Source organism: Ailuropoda melanoleuca, chromosome 2, assembly GCF_002007445.2.
Source record: "Ailuropoda melanoleuca isolate Jingjing chromosome 2, ASM200744v2, whole genome shotgun sequence".
Taxonomy (NCBI): domain Eukaryota; kingdom Metazoa; phylum Chordata; class Mammalia; order Carnivora; family Ursidae; genus Ailuropoda; species Ailuropoda melanoleuca.
In genome coordinates, this window is record NC_048219.1 from 42,218,509 (window position 1) to 42,238,532 (window position 20,024).

Below are 20,024 nucleotides of genomic sequence, written 5' to 3' on the forward strand. Positions count from 1 at the left end.
TTAGATATAGTGTATTCAATTGACACTCCATATCTATTCCCACCTCTTCTAGGATGCCTCCCTTCTCAGTAGAGACTGGAAGACTGAAAACTACACTTCCCAGATTCCCTTTTGGTAGGATCTGGTGACAAATTAGGATCACACATTAGATTGCACTCACAGAAGTTTTGAAAGGTAAAGGAGAGATCAGATCATGTAGATTATATTTTCATTGTACTTAGTTTTTTTGTTTTTTTGTTTTTTTGCTGGTTAAAAATATAGAAATGAGGGCTTTTTCTGCAACAGTGCACACTAGTATCTAGCTTTGTAAGTTTTAAGAAGGGATCACGATGGCTTCAGAACCTTCCTGGTCCTTTCTTCCACTTCCAGCTATAGCTGTATGTTCTTATAATCAATAGCTCAGCAGAAACCTCCTGATCCCCCAGCTTTCCCCTGGGAGATCAGCCCTGTCCTGTTCTGTTTGTTGAACATTGTTCCCAGAGGCCCCACCTAGATCCCACTCCTCCCACTTTTCAGTGATATTTATAAGCACCTTAATCCACATGTTCCAAATCCATTTCTACTTAAACTGTCTTAAGAGTTTATCTCCCTCACCTATAAATTGGAGCAGATTGGGTGTTTACTTAATAAGGGTGTTTCAAGAATAAAGTAAGATGACTCCAGTAAACATTTAACCCAATTCCAGACACACCGTAAGCACCCACTGTATATTAGACCTTACTGTTTAAATATTAGTTTAATGCTATTCTGCACACTAATGCACTCTTTCTAAATCTTGGGCGTTCATTCAATAATAGTAGTAGGAACATCTGAGAAACAAATTGAATAGGAACACTTGAGATGAGAGAAAACATTTCCGGGATCTCCTAATCATATTAAAAAGGCTGTGAAACAGGCATATTCCATAAAGAGAAATATGGGTGGGATAATTATCTAGAAAAAGAGGCTCCAGGAAAAAGAAGAAATGAGTCCCTGGCCACAAAAGAAAACATTAAAAGGATGATATAAGAACAGGGAGCAACTGAAAAGAATGAAGTAAAGGGATTTTTTAGGCCAACACTATCGCATTAAAACAATTAACTGTGGAAATTTAATAAAAATGCCCCAAGTACCAGGGCTACAAACCAAAAGTAAAACTTTTGACACTAGGCAGCCGGATGTCTTAGGGTAAGGTATTTTTCTTCTGCTTCTAGTAACCTGAAATGCCTACTGCCTTATTCACTGCCCCTAGACCTAGAATTATTTTAGTGGTATTTAATTCCTGACCTAAGGAAAATGCATGAGGGGGTTAATTTTAAGAATCAGCAGAAATAAGGATTATGAGAGTATTTATAGCATAGTTCTTAATCATTTTCACCATCTTTTAGATGTGCTTTAAATTAAGCAATTGCTCTCCCACCTTTGTCAGGTTCAGTCAATCAATCCTGCCTGTAAATTTAACCAGTATCTCTCTTATGCAAATTGGAGGTCACATCATAGGAGATAAAATTAGAAGAGGCTCTACAAAGAGGCTTTAATGGGAGCTATTGATCTGCTCATTACTTGGCCTTCAGTTTTTAGACATCATTAGCAGGGAAGGACTTAGCTGAAAATCCTCATTAGTATAGGGAAGGTGGACTGGCATGAGGAATGTATGAAGGTAAAAGCAAGTATCAGAACTCTTTAGACATGTATGAAGTATTCCCTGGGCTCCTGAAAGAGCAGAGGAAATGCCTTCCTAAAAGCAGCTTTCCTTTTGCATCCTGGTTCCCCCAGCGATGATGTTGTTATAAATTCAGATGTAGATACAATTCCAAAATGGGACACATCTCTTCCTGTTCACCACTTCAAACCTTAGAAATTACAAAATTTATATATAGAATGTATGACACAGTCAGAAATATAGCCCAGATTTCCTGATGCCCCACTCAAGTAAGTTTTATACCATATTATACTCTCTTACTTCCAATTCATATAATTTATGCCTGAAGTGATTTATTTCTTAATGAGTTATCTAATAAGGCTGAATATACACTCTAAATTAATTGTTTTATTCTTACCATTACATTTTCATTATATTCTGGGTAGGTCTAGTTTCAGAGAGATTCACAAATCTTCATATAAATGTCATTCTCGACATTTCACTTTATTGTACAAAGGGTAGATCAAGTTTTAGAGAAATTCGTAAATCTTCATATGAATATGACAGTCACCGTGGAGACTAGGATTTGGGAAATACAATTTACAAGTTCAAATGAGAGGCCTTGACTTCACTCAGTTCATAGATCTATTGGTAGGCTCTAAGAAGAAAAAATTCTCATGAAACAAAACTATGAAAAAGGTGGAAAAATGGAGAGTAGTATTTTTCTTATCCAGTCAAAAAGATGTCTTTGTTTTTAGGGAGAATCAGTAAAAATTCCAATGTGATGGATAGCATGCATAATGTGCATCTAAGCAACCCATACCAAACTCATTAGGAAAGATTCTCGAGGAAGTTTGGTTCTTCTGATCTTGTCACAAATTCTATTAAGCGATATCTGACAAAATAATTTCGTCACTCAGGGCTTTAGTGTTCCTTGTCAGTGAAATGAAAGATGGTTCTTGTTTTCAAAGTGGGTTCTATAGATTCCCTGACCTCTGACTGAAGGTCTATGAGTATAAGAGGGAGCCAGCCACGTAAGTGGGATTTCAAGAAAAGTCCTTTAGTCTCTTTCATGAGTTTCACCAATGGTTTTGTTTAAAGATAAGTGTTCATTACTAAAAATAAAAAAATAAAAAAATGAGCCTTGATTATTTGAGCTCATTTCTAGATCTGAAATTCTAAGATTTCGAATAGCTGACTTAATTGTTAGATCTAGCTTTTAATAATTGGATCAAGACAAGGTAGAGTAGGAAAATAATTTTTCCTCTACCCTTCTAACTTTTCAGCTGGGATCCTGGTAACAAAAGAGATTAACAAGAGAAAAGCATACAAATTTACTTAACATAAGGTTTAGGAGGCATAGGAGACTTCAAAAAATGTCCTGAGGCTCGGTCAGTTAAGCATCTACCTTAGGCTCAGGTCATGATCCCAGAGTCCTGGGATTGAGTCCTGCATCAGGCTCTCTGCTCAGTGAGGAGCCTGCTTCTCCCTCTCCCTCTGCTGCTTCCTCTGTTGTTCTCTCTCCCTCTCCCTGTCAAATAAAATCTTAAAAAAGAAGAAAAGAAATGAAGGCCCGAAGAAATTATTAAATTTGAGTGTTTTTTATGCTAGATTTGATGAAGTGGAAAATTGTAGAAAGATAGTATAGGACAAACTGAGCTAAGTGTAGTAAACTGTGGGAAACTTACCAAGGCCTGTTCAGATGTCTTCATCTTCAAGGATAAGAACAGTCCTTATTTCTTGGTATAGGGAGAGCAACTTCTCACATGAGGGTTTTATGACCTGCTTCAGGGGAAGGTCAGAAAGTCCTTTCTGTGCATGCCATTTCTCAAATCCTCCAGATTGAAGTATTCAGTATGCCAAGGGGCCATCTTTTGGGGTAGCATATCCTGAACCCCATCAACATGTCAGAAGAATTTGCCATAGAAGTAGAAATAAAGGAATGTATGAATCAAACCATAAGAGAAGGTACACACTTTTTCCTTAGAGAAAATGTCTTAGTTGGGTCTTACATTATGCCTCTGGTGTCTTGAGTTCACTCCAGTCTGGGTATAAACCCTGCTAGAGTTAGCAAACAGTAGACATTGGACAAGTCCTCTGCGTGCAATTGTATTTATTTAGTCAACAAATACTTCCTGAGGTCTTACCAGGAACTCTTATAATCCTAGGCCTCAAAAATAGAGATATATGGTCATGTTCATTGGCTTCTTGGAGCTTCCAGTATCATGGGAGAGGCAGGGGTTAAATAGATCTATACCCAATACATATTTTCACTCTCTTTTTAAACTTTTTATTGTGGAAGAATTTTAGATTTACGCAAAAGATGAAGAGAGAGTACAGAGAGTTTCTGTACCCTCTCCACCCAGTTCTCCCTAATGTTAACATCTTATATAACCATGGTACATTTGTCAAAAGAAAGAAATTAACTTTGGTAAATATTATTAACTAAGCTAGATACTTTATTTGGATTTTGACAATTTTTCCACTAATGTCCTTTCTCTGTTCCCAAATCCAATCTAGGATACCACATTGCATTTAATCATCATGCCTCCTTCATCTCCTTCAATCTGTAACAGTGTCTCAATTTTTTCTTACTTTTCATGACCTTGGTACTTTTGGAAAGTACTGTTAAGGAGTTTTGTAGCATATCCCTCAATTTGAATTTGTATATTTTTCTCATGATTAGACTGGGGTTGTGGCTTTTAGAAAAGAATAGTAAGTACACTTTCATCACATTATATTAGGAGATATATGCTATCAGCATGACTTATTGGTGATGTTAACTTTGATCACCTGGGCAAGTAGAGCCATGTTTCTCTACTGCAAAGTGACTATTTTTACCTTCCTGTGCTCTTCAGTAGAAGAGTCACTGAGCCCAGCCCACACTCAACAGGAAGAGAATTAAGCTTCACCTCCTGGAGGGACAATGTCTACATTTGTTATTTGCAATTCTTCTCTAAGAAAGAACTGTATCCTCAACCAATTTCCAATAAATAGCTTTACAATCTATTATAAGTACCATACAGGAAAATAAAAGGGAGACATGGAGAGACAGTAGGAGAGATTTATTTAGAAAGTTCTATAAACAAGACATCAACCTCAGGTGTCCTACACTGATGCCCCAAAAGACATGGGAGAAGCAAAAGAGAAAAATGACAGGAGAAAAATGTACCATTACTTGTTTTCTTTCCTGCCCCACCATCCATAGCAGGGATTACATACAGATACTCAGGATTAGTGGTGCTGGGAGACAGGATCAGAAAAAACATGACAAAATGTAAAACCTGCAAAACTCTACCTGGGACATGAACAGAATTCTTGTACTACTTGATGGCTACTATTAAAATACACAATATCTTGAAGGAATTCTTGAAGAGTAGCTAACTTGAGCAAAAGAAAAGAAAAAGGTCACAAGTCGATTATGTCTTTTCATATTAATTAATCAGAGTTGTTGTACAAGACAGGAACTACGACATGCAGCTCACAGGATCTCAGACTGATATAGTGGGAGTATATAAATGAGGAAAATAATCAAGGCAAGTACATGGGGGTGGGGGCAGGCAACAAGCTGGAGTTAGCAGTGAAAAGCCAGTTGGAATGAAAGGAGTTGAACAGAGTCAGGATGAGTTTACATCCTAGCTTAAATCTGTGTGAGCTCAGTTCATGGCACAGAAGAGAAACTGGCAGATATAAGTGTCTGGCCTTAGAATCTTTCCTCAGTAGGATGTGAAACTACAAACCCTCTGTGATTTCACAAGAACTATGCCAAGATAAAATACAAATGCAGGAAAACCTATATTTTAAATAAAATAATTTTAAAAAGACAACTGCATCCGGAGATCAAAGTGAAAGGAGATTGATTAGTTAATTGAACCTCTACTTTCAGCAGAAAAATAGATGAAATAAGCAGATAAAAGTGCTTTCTAAGCTCCCATCCCCTTCTTTGTTTTGTATGCTTTAACTTTCTTCCCACAGCTCTCAATCCTGTGCCCTATTTCAAAGCCTTTCTTCTACTCATCTTGGGAACCTCAGGACACTGAGGAAATTTGATGTTCAGAAATTTTATTTTTGGAATATCATATTATATAATATCTTAGGCTGGTGTCATTCATTCCAAAAACTGCTGTTTTGAACAAGAACTGAGAAAAATGTACCCAGTAGATACAAACCTTTTACATTCAAACCATCTTGAAAACACCTTGTAAAAACTCAGCAATCCTTCCTGAAAACACTTTTCTTCTTTTATCCATTAACAAATACGTATGTGACTCCAGATTCATTTTCAAAGTCTGATGACTGCAACTCTGTTTCTGGCAGTATTTCTCAATTAATTAACATTCCTGAGAGCACAGTTATGCATAATACTGAAAAGAAGAAAACTTTTATTTATTTGGTTCCCCTGCTGTGTAAAGGATGTTACAACTCCTGTATACTTTATCCTTTGAAAAATATCCTCTTGTTCTTCCATCAAGGAAGGATACCTATGAAAGCAAATTACTGAGAAGGGAAAGGAGAAGAGGTACAAAGTTAGAGGATAATGAAGAATGTTTTATATGTACTAATGCTCAAATATCAATAGGGCTCTGCTTCATAAAGGGCCCACAGTGTGTCTGCTCACCACTCAAAGTGTTCTTTTTATTTCAAAGGAAAACATTTTGTGGGATGTCACTGACAGCAGGATCAATGTCAATTTTCAAATTCTGCATGGAAAACAATAGTGAGCTTCTGACCAGCAATTACCATAAGATCAAGACATCTTATAGTTTTATGCTGAATTTGTAGAATTGTTTTGATATGGTATTTATTTGAAAGGCTTTCCATCAGCTCCGAGTATTTGATTAACGCATCCTGCTAAAGTAACTGGTCTGATGTTTAAACAAAATTCTGCAGTAGTAAAGTGGGGCAGCAATCCTAGAATGCTGCTGAATTGTCCATGGATAAGCCAGCCTAGTCATTAGCTTTATTGCTAACAAAGAGGAAAATCGTGCATGTAATTATACGGATTGCAAAGCCAGCAACAAGAGTTGGCACCAGGGAATTATTTCCCTGCGACCATTACTTCATCAGGATCAGAAGTTGCCTGTATGTCTTCAAAAGAATGCAGGGCTGGAAACAAAGTAAACATGTTCACTTTTTGCTGTAGATGGTTTTTTCACTCCTAAGCAAACCACTCTCTGGTCATTGGCAGTTAAACTATTTTTAGAAGTCAGTGAACCCAATGAGTCAGTGTGACTTTAGACTTCTTATGATTATTCCAATGTCATACAATTTTATTAGTAAAAATAACAATGTTTATGAGATTATGAGATCATGCAAACTTAAGTTCAGAGAAGTCTGAGTTATTCAAAGTTATAAGACTAGTAGTATGTGTATGTTTTGGTGCATACAGGTGTGTGTGTAGGGGAACTGGAACTAGAAGCTCCATCTTCTTGCCAGGCTAGTATCTTCCACGTACAGCTCTTGTTCATTGTCATCACTACAGTAAGAGACACACCAAAATTTTAAGGTTCAGTCACAGCGAGCCTCTACGTGTCACGAACAGACGTGAACACAGAACCAGATGGACCTACTGCTTGGACCTACTTTGGAAATTTTTTTTTTTTTAAGATTTTATTTATTTGAGAGAGAGAGAGAGCATGAAGAGGGGGTGGTTAGGGGGAGAGGGAGAAGCAGGCTCCCCTCTGAGCAGGGAGCCCAGAGCGGGGCTCTTTCCCAGGACCCTGGGATCATGACCTGAGCCAAAGACAGATGCTTAACTGAATGAGCCACCCAGGTGCTCCAGAAATTCTTATATTCCTATTCTGTAAGGCCCCTTTAGACATCAGCTTCTTAGTCATCCTTGCACCTTTCATATTTCTTCCATGAAATTAATTGGGATAAATGCATAATTCACCAGCACATTCCTGAAACAAAGCGGATATTCCTCCTTCTCAGTAGAAGAGCCTCACTTTGGGATCCAACTGTCAGCAGTTATCTGGAGTCACTCAGATTCCTCCCTAAAACATGAAGGCCATAAAATCAAAGAACACAATACATATGAACTTTTTTTAATAATTGATGACCTGATTTAACTTCAGAGTTCTACATAATTTTCATGAAACAACACTGCTTGAAGCTATGGGGATTCCTTTCCTCTAGGAAATCAGACTTTGTCATTATCCTTGATTTTCTTTGGTGAATCCTACCTATTGATTATAAAAATTCTTTTCAATATGCCCAGTGCTCAGAGATATGTAAGCAAAGAAAAAAATGGTCCCTGTAAGCTTTGTAAATATGGGGATATTGGTCAGGTGAAATATTATCATGCACAATGAAGATAAAAGACAGTTCCAAATGGCCTTACTGTTGGAGGCCTCCTAGTGACCCAGCTCAGCTCACAGATGCAGCTGCGGCAAATAATAGCCGGAGAGTGATGATCATTGTGATTTCAGTCCATTATTACCAGAAGCCTGATATACATAAAATGTAGGTCAAAGCATTCTGTTTAATGCCATATTTATCTTTAGAATATGAAGCATGAGAATGTTGTTCCAGCACTAAAGAAACAAGGGTGATAAATTAGTAGTCTCCAAAGTGCTATTTAAATGACTACATTCAATTTTTATCTCCTCATTGAAATATAAATTCCACAAGGGAGAGGACCATATTTATTTTGTTTCTACCATCTCTCAGAGCTTAGCACAGTGCCTGTCTCATATAGGCCTGCAATCAGATGCATGTAAAAGATCTGATTAATTAATTGAGATATAGACTGTTACACTTATTTACTTACAATTGTATTCATGTATTTTAACTAGCCCTAAATTGTATCCATCTCTACTTACCTTCTATCTAGATAGGTGCTTATTCAGTGAACGGGTAGATGTTAGAAGGATGCTACATAAGAAGTTGCTGCCAGGTATGGCTTTCTCCTCTGGGCCTTAAGCATTATGTATAAAGAGAAGTCAAGATCCGTAATGTGAAGAGTTGTTTCTAGAATGAGGCCAGTAAGAACTGATCAGTGAAACAAGACAGAAATTATTATACATAGGAAAAGTAGAGGAAAGATGAGAAAATTAATGGGATTTGCTGGCATAAACTAATTGGCACAGAAAAATGAAGGTAACTCTGGAACAAGTAGAAGAACAAAAAGGAATGGAGGGAATTGATGTAGTCCAAGAAGTTAATGGAGAGTGGTAAATACAGTGTGTTGCTTTTTAAATGTCAGAGCACAAAGAAAAATTTAGAGTTAAGTTATGGGTTTCAACTGTAAGAATTTAAAAGAAACAGCATGGAGACAATTGTTGGAGGGTTAGTGATGTGTTTAGATGTAATTATGTGAGGAATATGGCAGTTTTGATTGTGAAAGGCTGTGGTTAGGAATATAGGGAACTGTTTTTTAAGCTAAGTAAGTAAATTCAGATTGTTGGAGATAATCCAGAGCTGCGGTGCATGGAATTTAGTGTTTACATCTTGGAGACTAACACATTATATTTGGCCTTTAGTTAAAAATGATTTAACCAAGGCTTTTTGAGAGAGATTATATAAAATTTATCACCATATTTTTTTACAAATTCTATCCAACCATTTGAAATTGTAAGGGAAAAATAGGAAATTTTATATGTACTTTTCTTATATATCTCAGTCTTTCATATAAAGATGGATTTGAATAGCTTATCTGTTACCAAGGTATGCTTCCTACAATTTATGAAAGTGAGAGTTTTAAAAGTGAAAAAAAAGTTGAATGATATTATATGTTCCTCAAAATGATTGATTTGTTGAGATCAATGAAATTTGTGAAATTCATGTTCATCCTTAATTTAGAAGAAAACCTCTTCTGGTGTGTACATACACCCTCTGTCACCTAACGGATACAGAGATATCATGAGATGTCATGAGATGGCCATTGTTTAAATACTTTGGTCAATGTGGAAAACAAATTAATTATAAGAATCCTAATACACACAGAGACTACAGTTTTTTAAGGACAGACCAACTGATGAACTTACATTGATGTCTCTCAGGATTGCTATCTTTCTTTCAAGTAATTGTCTCCTCTTGAAACCACATTTATTAAAATTCTCTTTTTATGAAGAGATACACCTCTCTTCCGTCCATCTATTAAAAGAAGCAAATTTAATTATTCAAAAATGAGTCTATGGAATATTTGTATCACAGGGACTCAGTAAATATTTTTTAAATCTCTATAAATGTGCATTTATGTATAAGTAAATAATTTGCATTTAAATGTTTTATTTTCTCTTATGGCAAATATATGTGCTAAATTGGGAATTAAAAGAACTAAGAAGTTGTCCCAACTTTGTCATTATGGGCAAGTCATTTAGCCATTTCGGTCTCAGTATTTAAAGTGAAGAGTCTGTATTTAAATGTCATTTAAGGGGCGCCTGGGTGGCGCAGTCGTTAAGCGTCTGCCTTCGGCTCAGGGCCTGATCCCGGTGTTCTGGGATCCAGCCCCACATCAGGCTCATCCACTGGGAGCCTGCTTCTTCCTCTCCCACTCCCCCTGCTTGTGTTCCCTCTCTCGCTGGCCGTCTCTCTCTGTCAAATAAATAAATAAAATCTTTAAAAAAAAATAAATGTCATTTAAGCATATTAACTAAATTGACTTTTATGGCAACATTACTGAAAAGAATTATTTGATATAATTTGAACTGATAAAATTAAGAATAATATGATCACCTGTTGTGGATTGAGTGATAATGCTTAAAGCCAATAATACTCTGGAAAGTAGTTAAATATATCCAATGCCTTGTCATGGTTATTGTTGTACTACTGTCAACATGTATAGTAGCAGTAACCCCATTTTAGTTAAGTGAAAGATATATTATGGGTTTATACAAAGATTAAACTCACAGAATTTGATAAACTATCAAATGAATTTTAATATGCATTCATGGTAGGTATGAGTTCTATTTTTAATTAATATCCTCACTGTCTAGCTATTTTTGATAGAAGTCTGGAAAATCTACATTGTTATTATCACCTGAGTAGATATTCTCAATTTTACTAGCCGGTACAATTAATATTTTAGTAAAAAGCTTCAAAGTTTTAACTGCCTTATAAAGAGCAAGGCCATAAATCAAATGACTTTTTTTCTTTTTTTTAAACTCTTGAGCACATTTCTAATGATGGCAGAGATAAGTGTGAGTTTGCACTGCTTAACTTTTATTTGAAGCATATAATTACTATGGCAATGAAATAAGCATAATTTGGATTTAATTTTGTATACTTACTTATGTGCAACAATGAAAACAAAATAGTTAAAAGAATTGGTCCTACTGATAAATTTTCAGACAACTTTCAAAATGGATGATTATCAATATCTCCAATGATCTTTAAGGTGCATGGGTCTTTATATAACTGGTAGCATAAAATACTTGTGTACTAGGGCCTTGTCAGTAACAAACAAATTTGAGCTCACTGTAACAGTATTTTCCCAGTGTTCATTTGTGATACACAATATATAGGAAGAATTACATGCAAAGTAAACACACCATTCACTTTCCCAGATATTAGAAAATATCAAACCAGATAGTGAAGAGGTAAACAGACAGACTATATTATAAAGGATACATCTAGGGGCACTTGGCTGGCTCAGTTGGTAGAGCATGTGACTCTTAATCTCACGGTCATGAGTTTGAGACCCACATTAGGTGTAGAGATTATTTTTAAAAAATGATCATAAAGGCTGTATCTTCTCCTAAGAGGCAATGATATAGGTTTTTTAATTAAATAATGGTATCTTTTAACCAGATATTCACTTAACAATATATCATAAATATCTTCCTAAGTTTAAATGCTATTGGCAACATTTTCTGGTTATATAGCAACTTACTCTCCAGTCATACTATAATTTATTCATCTAATAATATTTTTTTCAGACATCTATATATTTCTTCCAAATTTTACCCTCATACACAATTTAAAATTTCTTTTGAGGAATATTTTATCAATCCATACTTCCACTTCCATTTTCTTTAGTTATTGTCTAAAATATCACACATTCATATGATATAATTTTTCAAAATTTTTAATCTTTGTCAAGCTGTGTTATAAAATATCATATTATAAATTGAGATGAGATTAGAATACTAAGAGCTAGCAATTGGACTAGACACTTAGGAATTTCTGAAACTGCCTTATTAAGTATTTGTCTTTTTCTTATAGGCATTTGACAGCTTTATCTATGGTATATATTTTTAACCTATTTTATTTAAATTTTATTTCATATCTTAAGATGTTCAAATTGTTTCTATAATATATTTAACTCAGAAGAAATTTTCTTTGTATTTATACCTTTGGTTATATTCCTGGGGAAGTAATTCATCATACCAAGATCTATAAAACAGACACACACACACACACACACACACATGCACACATATCAGTTCTTTTTGCTTTGGTCCCCCCTACTCTTAATTTCTTTTCTCTTACTTTATTTTACATTTCCCTTATACATTGCTTTAAATCTCTTCTGAAACAAGACAGTAAATAAAAACATAATATATTTCTTATCCAAACAAACAACACAAACTAACATATAATGAAGAAGACCAATGAGAATATTTGAAATTAGAATTCTTTTTATAATAATATGTAAATATTAACTTAGTAGTTTATAACTCAAGTGTTAGAATCATAAGTTTCACTGAGTTAAGTGTTCATATTTTGCATGTGAGGTATATAACATGTAAATATAATTTTGAAGTTGAAAACATATTATCACTTAGACATGCTAATTAATGGCCTTCATCAAGAGAGTAACAAAATTTTACTTAAGCCAAAAAAAGCATAATCTTCTTAGCTAAGGTGGCATTCACAAATGTGTGCATTGCTAGCTCTTGCTATAGACATAAGTCAGTATTCAGCATTTTGCTGTGATGTACATAAAAAATAAGGAAATACAAAAAGAAAAGCAATAAAAGAATGGCAGATGGAGGCAATCTTTTCATTGTAATTGCCAGGTAATTGTGGAATTTATGTCTGTATTATTTTAAGGGGGAGTTTGGTTTCTTGAGAGGACGTATAAGTATGCAATGGCCAAGCCAAAAATTCTGCTTCTTCCTAATCAGTAGTTTTTATATATATCCTGAATTGGACCAAATGGATTAAACACTTACATTTAAACACTTACCTTATCGGGCTTTCTCAAATGATTAAATTAAATAAATTAAGTAATTATATATAATTTTAAAACACCAAGCACCTAGCCCAGGGTTTAGTAGGTGCTCAATTGTGCTTTTTTAAAATTTAATTGTTAACATTTATTATCAGTTTTTATATATGTGAAAGAGAAATAAACTTTAGCACTGATATTATAAGACTCTCTAGACAAATTTTCTGACAGTGGAAGTTGTTTAAATACTTCTAGTTCAAAGTGATAGAGTAAAATTAGCATTGTCCCAGATTTTCTTCTCAGATACCATACAAAATCAGCAAGAAAAATAAAAACTGGAAACATAAACATGCTCTCTAATAAAACTGTGAGTGGTCTTATAATGCACAAAACATGTGGAAGCATTGCCACAAGCAATGAATATCAACAAAGATGAAGGAAGATTAAAAAGAGAATGTCAATCCAACAATCCCACTCCTAGTCTAAAAGACTTGAAATCAGAGACTTAGATACTTGTACACCAATATTCATAGAAGCATTATTCATAATTGCCCAAAGGTGGAAACAATCCAAGTGTCTATCAATACTTGAATGAATAAAGACAAAGTGTTTTATACATACAATGAAATATTCAACCATAAGAAGGAATGAAATTCTGATAGATGCTATGACATGGATGAACCTTGCGAACATTATGCCAAGTGAAATAAGCCAGGCACAAAAATAAAAATATTGTATTATTCCACTTATATTAGATATCTAAAATAGGCAAATTTATAGACAAAGAAAGAGAATAGATGTTACCAGTGGCTGGGAGGAGGAGATATTATGGAATTATTATTATACGAGTACAGAATGTCTATTTGGGATAGTGAAAAAGTTCAAAAAATGGATAGTGGTGATGGTTTCACAACATCATGAATTTACTTACTGTCATTGATTGTACACTTAAAAATGGTTAAAATGGTAAATTTCATGTTATGCATAGTTTACCACAATGATAGAGAAAAAGAGAGAAAATACAGTGGCTACAGATCTCAGAAAAACTTCACAGTAAACCCGCCATGGAGAAGGAGACACTCCTAAGTATAAAACCAAAGTTTCATATTCACAACGAAGGGAATAGGATGCCTAGGCTTAACAATGGAATCTCTATCTGGTTTGGTTCTAAGTACCAGAGTCGGAAGAAAAGTCTGCATTATAAGCAAGCTTACACCTACCTAAATCCACCAGCATGAAGAAGTTAAAGCTAAAATAATTCACTAAAGCTCAAGAAAAATTCCTGCTAATACAAAATATATTCATGGCATCTTGCCAACATGAATTTTTTGCAAAGAATTAGTTGAGGGGGGAAAAACCCAACATCTTTTTATTCAGATATAAAGAATCCAAAAGGAATGGGCACACTATTGTTATAAGAAAAAGTGAAGGAAGGAACAGGAGAAACTAATTACAGATAAATATCACCTACCTTAAAGATGTTAATATAGAGCAGATCAAAATTGTGCTCAATATGGCTATATATTTTTTTAATTAGTGATACAATAATTTTTATGAAAAAAGAATACAAGGCAAAGATAAAATAGTTCGCAGAAGAGAAAGTGAGGGCAGGAGAAATGAGCTGAAAATACAATAAAGAACATAGAAGACAGGAATGATAAAACTAAAAAAAATAAAATGAGTATAATAAATATTTGACCAAGATTATGGACAAAATGATAGATTTAAGAAATATACATTATAGGAGTCCATGAAAAAGAAAAGCAAAATAATGGAACAGAGGAAATATTCAAGAAATAAAGAAAACTTGAAAGGACCTACCTAGCAATATTGGGTACTGAACTGTGAATTCTATTAATACTGTTAAATATCAAATCTAAAGAAATAAGCCTCTTAAAACATGTGCAAGATGCGAAAAAAGAGGAAGACAACATGGAGATCTTAGTCTTCTTCACAAGGGAATTGAATGCTTAAATATAGGTGTTGTGGCCATGAAGGAAGGAGGTATGGGGCGGGGGGTCTATAGTTTTCAAGGAATGAAAGTGCGACCTAAGAATTTTCTACTCAACCATAATCATTCAATATTTGTGAAGGCACAGATATTTTCAACCTGTAAGAAGAAGTCAGAGATATTGCTCTCATAACTCTTTCTTTTAAAAAAAGAGACTCTTAATCTTAGGAAACAAACTGAGGGTTGCTGGAGGGGAGGGGATGAGGGAATGGGGTAACTGGGTGATGGACGTTGGGGTGGGTATGCGTATGAGCACTGGGTATTATATAAGATTGATGAATCACAGACCTGTAACCCCTAAAACAAATAATACATTATATGTTCATTTAGGGGGGAAAAAGAGCAGTATAGAATACATTTTTATAACCAAGGGTGGGTGGAGCATTATAGCAGATGAACTGGTAATGAGTGCTGTATATAATTGGCATTGGGTCTAATATTAAGTAAATGAATGTATATGCTTATAAGGTGGAATATAAATTGAGACAATACAGAAATTAGATCATTTTAAAGAGGAAACTGAGAGTGGAAGGAAGAGAGATGATGGAAGGAAATATAAACCTGTTGACTTCCTCATGTTTACTAAAAAAAGGTCAAGAGATACTATGTGAAGTTGATAAATCAAAAAATAGAGGTAAAAATGATTTATCAGTCAGGGTCCCAGTAGGACGTAGATGATATACTTGAATGGGATAATTGAGAAGAGTTAATAAACTGAAGACACTGCTCTCAGATTACATTCTGGCAGCAGGAAACAAATATAATAAATCAGTAAATTATGTAGTATATTGGAAGGTGATTATTTTATGGAAGAAAAAGAGCAGAATAATCTCTATGAGGCACGCTTGTGTTAGCAGTAAGCACTTTCAGATGAGCTTCATGGAGAAGATGCCATTTGAACAAAATTTTCAGATGTCAAGGAAGTTAGCCATAAAAATATCTTAAGGATATTGTAAAAATATTATAAGGAAGAGCTAGTATCTGAAGACAAGAACATGCTTAGAATATTTGAAAAATATAAGGAGATCCGTTGAATCAGAGGAAATAGGTGAGAAGGAGAGTAGCTAGTCATGAAGTTTAAGAAGGAATGGGGGCCAGGTCATGTATAAAATTATAGGTCTGAGTAAAATGAGCATTGAACGGTTTATGCAGAATAGTGACATGATCTGACTCACTCTGTAACAAGATCACTCTGTTACGTTGAGATTAGACTATAGGAGAGCAGAAATGGAAGGAGTTTGAGTCAGGAAGGCTTTCCTATTTTCCAAGTAAGAAATATCAGTGGCTCTGTTCAGAGTGGTAGTAGCAGAGGTGATAAGAAGTGGTTTTATTATTTCAATGTGTTGAAGGTAGAGCAACAGATTTAAGAAAAATAATATAAATAAGTGTTAATACATTAGAAACCCATTCCATTCATATTAAGGGAAATTCAAATTAAAACGTTGCTAAGATGCATCCACCAGAATAGCAAAAGTGGAAGAAATAATCTGAAGTGTTAGTGAGGATATGGAGCTACTCAAATTCAGGTATGCTGGTGGTAGGAGTATAAATTGGTAAGACCACTTTGGAAAACTGCAGCAGAAATTACAAAAGCTGCATGTATATACAGTTTATGACCCAGATGTTTTACTCCTAAATCTGTAACAGAGATTCAGCTATAGGCACACTAAAAATATGTATGTAGATGTTCATAGAATCACTATTTGTAAAAGCCCCAAACTGGAAACTTCCCAGATTATACCTGAACTAGAATATAAACTGTGGAATAATCATAAAATGGAATACAATATAGCAATGAAAGTGAGAAAGCTACATCAACATGCTAAAGTATGAATGAATTCCACATACACACAGAATGTTGATGAAAAGAATCTGGTATAAAACTTACTGATTACATTAAGGTCAAAAACAAGTAAAGCTAATCTGTAGTTTTAGAAGTCAGATGGAGGGTACACTTGGGTGGGGATGGTGATTGCTCCCAGGGACTCAAGGGGGGATTCTGGGATTCTGGTAATGCTCTGTTTTTCTTGATCTAGGTGCAGGTTACATGGAATTGCTCAGCTTGTGAAACACAATTCCTTGATCCATTTGTGATTTTGTATGTTTTTCTGTATATATGCCATGTTTCACTTTAAAGAGTGAAGACAACGCTTTTCACCTACGAGAAAGGCAGAAATATTAAAAAGTATTTTGGCTGGGGAATAAAAAGAAAAAAGTTCTCTTGCAGTGATGGTATGAATGTAAATAAGTGCAACATCTATGGAAGGCAATTTTTATCATATCAAATATCAAAACTAAAAATGCACATATTCTTTATCCCAGCAAATCTACTCCAAAGAATATATTCTTCAGTTGCTCTAACACATGAACAAAATGATGTACATTCAAAGTTATTCATTTCACCATTGTTTGTATTTGTAAGAAACTTAAAAACCTCAAAGGCCATCAATAGACACCTCTTTAAATTAATTATGGCAACAGCGATTCAATAGAAAATTATGGAGTTATAAAAAAAAAAAACCACAAACCCACACACAAGGCTCTATGCACTGATATGGAGCAATTCCCAAGATATATATATTTTAAATTTCAAGAAAAGTAGGTATAGGAGGCCTGAATGGCCTGTTCCCATTTATTTTAAAAGAATAAGCACTTGTGTACACATAGGAAAGGATGAATAAGAAATTTATAGCGTTTAATGCCTCCAGGCAGGAGAATGAGTAATGAACAACTGGTAGTAGAAAGACTTTCTACAGTATACCTTGTGCTTTTTTGAATAGTAAGCATGTCACTTATTCAAAAAAATACAACATACGTGGAAATGAAAAATCAATTCTTTAGGGAGGAAAATATGCATATTCTACCATAGTATAATTATAAATACAGAGGGAAGTGAATTTTCTTACCTGGATTCTATACTAATGTGATATTCTAAAGTCACACCTTATATCATTAAGTGTGAGATTTAATAAATCATTGAAGACATTCAGAAAAAGTTCTGCCTAATAGGATATAGAATACTCCTGTGAGTTTACTTATTGGACTGTGTCATTGTCAATTTAAGATCATGCCTACTTCTTTATTCATTGGATTGAGAAGAAAATAGATTATCTATCATACAGTCAATTTACACTTGACTTTGTTTTCCAGTTTTTTCATAATTTTAAAGACATACTACAGAGACATGTTCTTCAAGAGTAGCTATGTTTATAAAGGATTTTATATCTGGATGAATAGTCAAAGATGCTTTAGTTCTAACTCTTTCTTTATATTCTTGGGGTTAACAGCCTTTTGTCATTTCAGCTAAATATAGATAGAGCTAGTATGTTTGTAACCTTAAAGATTTTCTGAGAATCAGTTGTTTTATTCCTAATTATAAAACATGCTTGGAGATGTTCAATGCGTATCTTCTGTTAATATGGAAATATGTTTAATAGAAAGGCTAGCAACTTCATTTCAATGATTTATTAATGTGATATATTTTTTTCTCTCGTAGTTTGGCAATGTGGTATGATTTATATCTAAATTCAAATGGTTAGGAAAATTTTATTTTGTCATAGTATACCAAAATTTAATATATTTCAATGTATTTTTTTCAAAATAGAGAGGTAAATATAGCTTTTGTTCAGTATTTTAAAACAGTGACGTATTTAGTCTTTACATAAATTTTTTAACTACATCAAGAAACTGAATGAAGAATTACGTGAGTTTGACAAAATCATTCTACTAAATGCAACCAATATGTGCTAGAAACCACAGGATATATAAAAGAACTATGGGGTCATAAAAATTCCTTGAGTGGTTTTTAAAGATACAGAACAATAAGATACAATCTCTACCCTAGAAGAAGCTTACTTTATTTTGGATATTTATTTGTAAATATATTGTAAAGATACATACAAAAATTAAATTATGTGAGTTGTGCAGGCAACAAATACTTCATGAGAATGCTTGAGACACAAGGGCCTATCAGGGAGGAATTTGGAAAGCTGACAAGATTACAGGGAATCCTCAAAGAATCTAGCTTATTAAGTAAACTTTTTCTGAATTCCACTCTATTGTGAGGCCAGTATGTCTTCTATTACAGAGAATTCACATAGTTGCAAATAATAAATATTTGTTGAATAAATAACTGAATGAATTTTTCTGCTTGTAAGGAACTCATAAATCACCATGGACACATTTTCATAATTATAAAATACAGTAAAGAATGCTATAATACATTAATACATAGACAGTAAACAACTTGTTTGGTACTTAGCAAATAATGAGGAATGCATTTCATTTTATTTTATTCCATTTATTCTATGTTTTATTTTTTGTTTGTTATTGAAGTATAAATATTTGTTAGTGAGGTATAAGTACCTACAGATAATGGTATCTTGGAGCCAGCTCCATAACTCTGCATTAAGTCATATAGTCTTATAATACATCATAGAAATCAACAAAGGCCACAAATCAGAACTTAGCCCCTACCTCCAGAACCAGTTGTTAAACTTAACATAGCACAGTAAACAGTTTAATACAGCATCCCATGGTGTAGGGGCTAGGTGAAAATCCATTTCCTTGTACAAAATTTGTAGTTTAGTTGACATTCACTGAACATAACTCTGCCATCCTAAAACTGGCTATACTCCCAGCCATTTTGCCTGGCTCTATGTCACTGAATCGGTGGTATATAAAGAAAATTGCATTATCTAATTTGTACTAATAAGGTTCTTCATAATTTCTTTATGGAATCCACATGTGTCAGAACATAATATGTTGTTCCATAGGGGCAGTATCCAAATGATTAGAAAAGAATGGGTGGGCAAGAGATAGAAAGGGGAAGGGGTTGGAATTGGAGAAATAATACTAAAAAAAATACCATTCAATAACTCATTCATTTCAAATATAAGTATTGAATACAAAACTGGTTACTAGCTACTGTTCTACTTTTTGTCAATGCAATGGTGAACTAAGATAAACATATTTGGTTTTCATGGAGCTAATGGCTTTTCCAAAGTGGAAAGGGGGCTGTAAAATGTTAATGGTTTATGAATACCTTGTTCTCTTATCAAAGGGATAGATTATAACAGAGTGATATGTTAGTTTCCAATATTATTTTAAGCAGAGAGAGTGGCTTTCTTTTATGAAATAAGGTATCTTTTTACCATCAATTGGTTGCTGAAATCAGTCATTATTATTTCATATAATGCTTCTTTTCTTCTTCTTCTTTGTCTTCTTCTTTGTCATCGTTTTCTTCTTTCTTCTTCCTCTTCTTTTTCTTCCTCTTC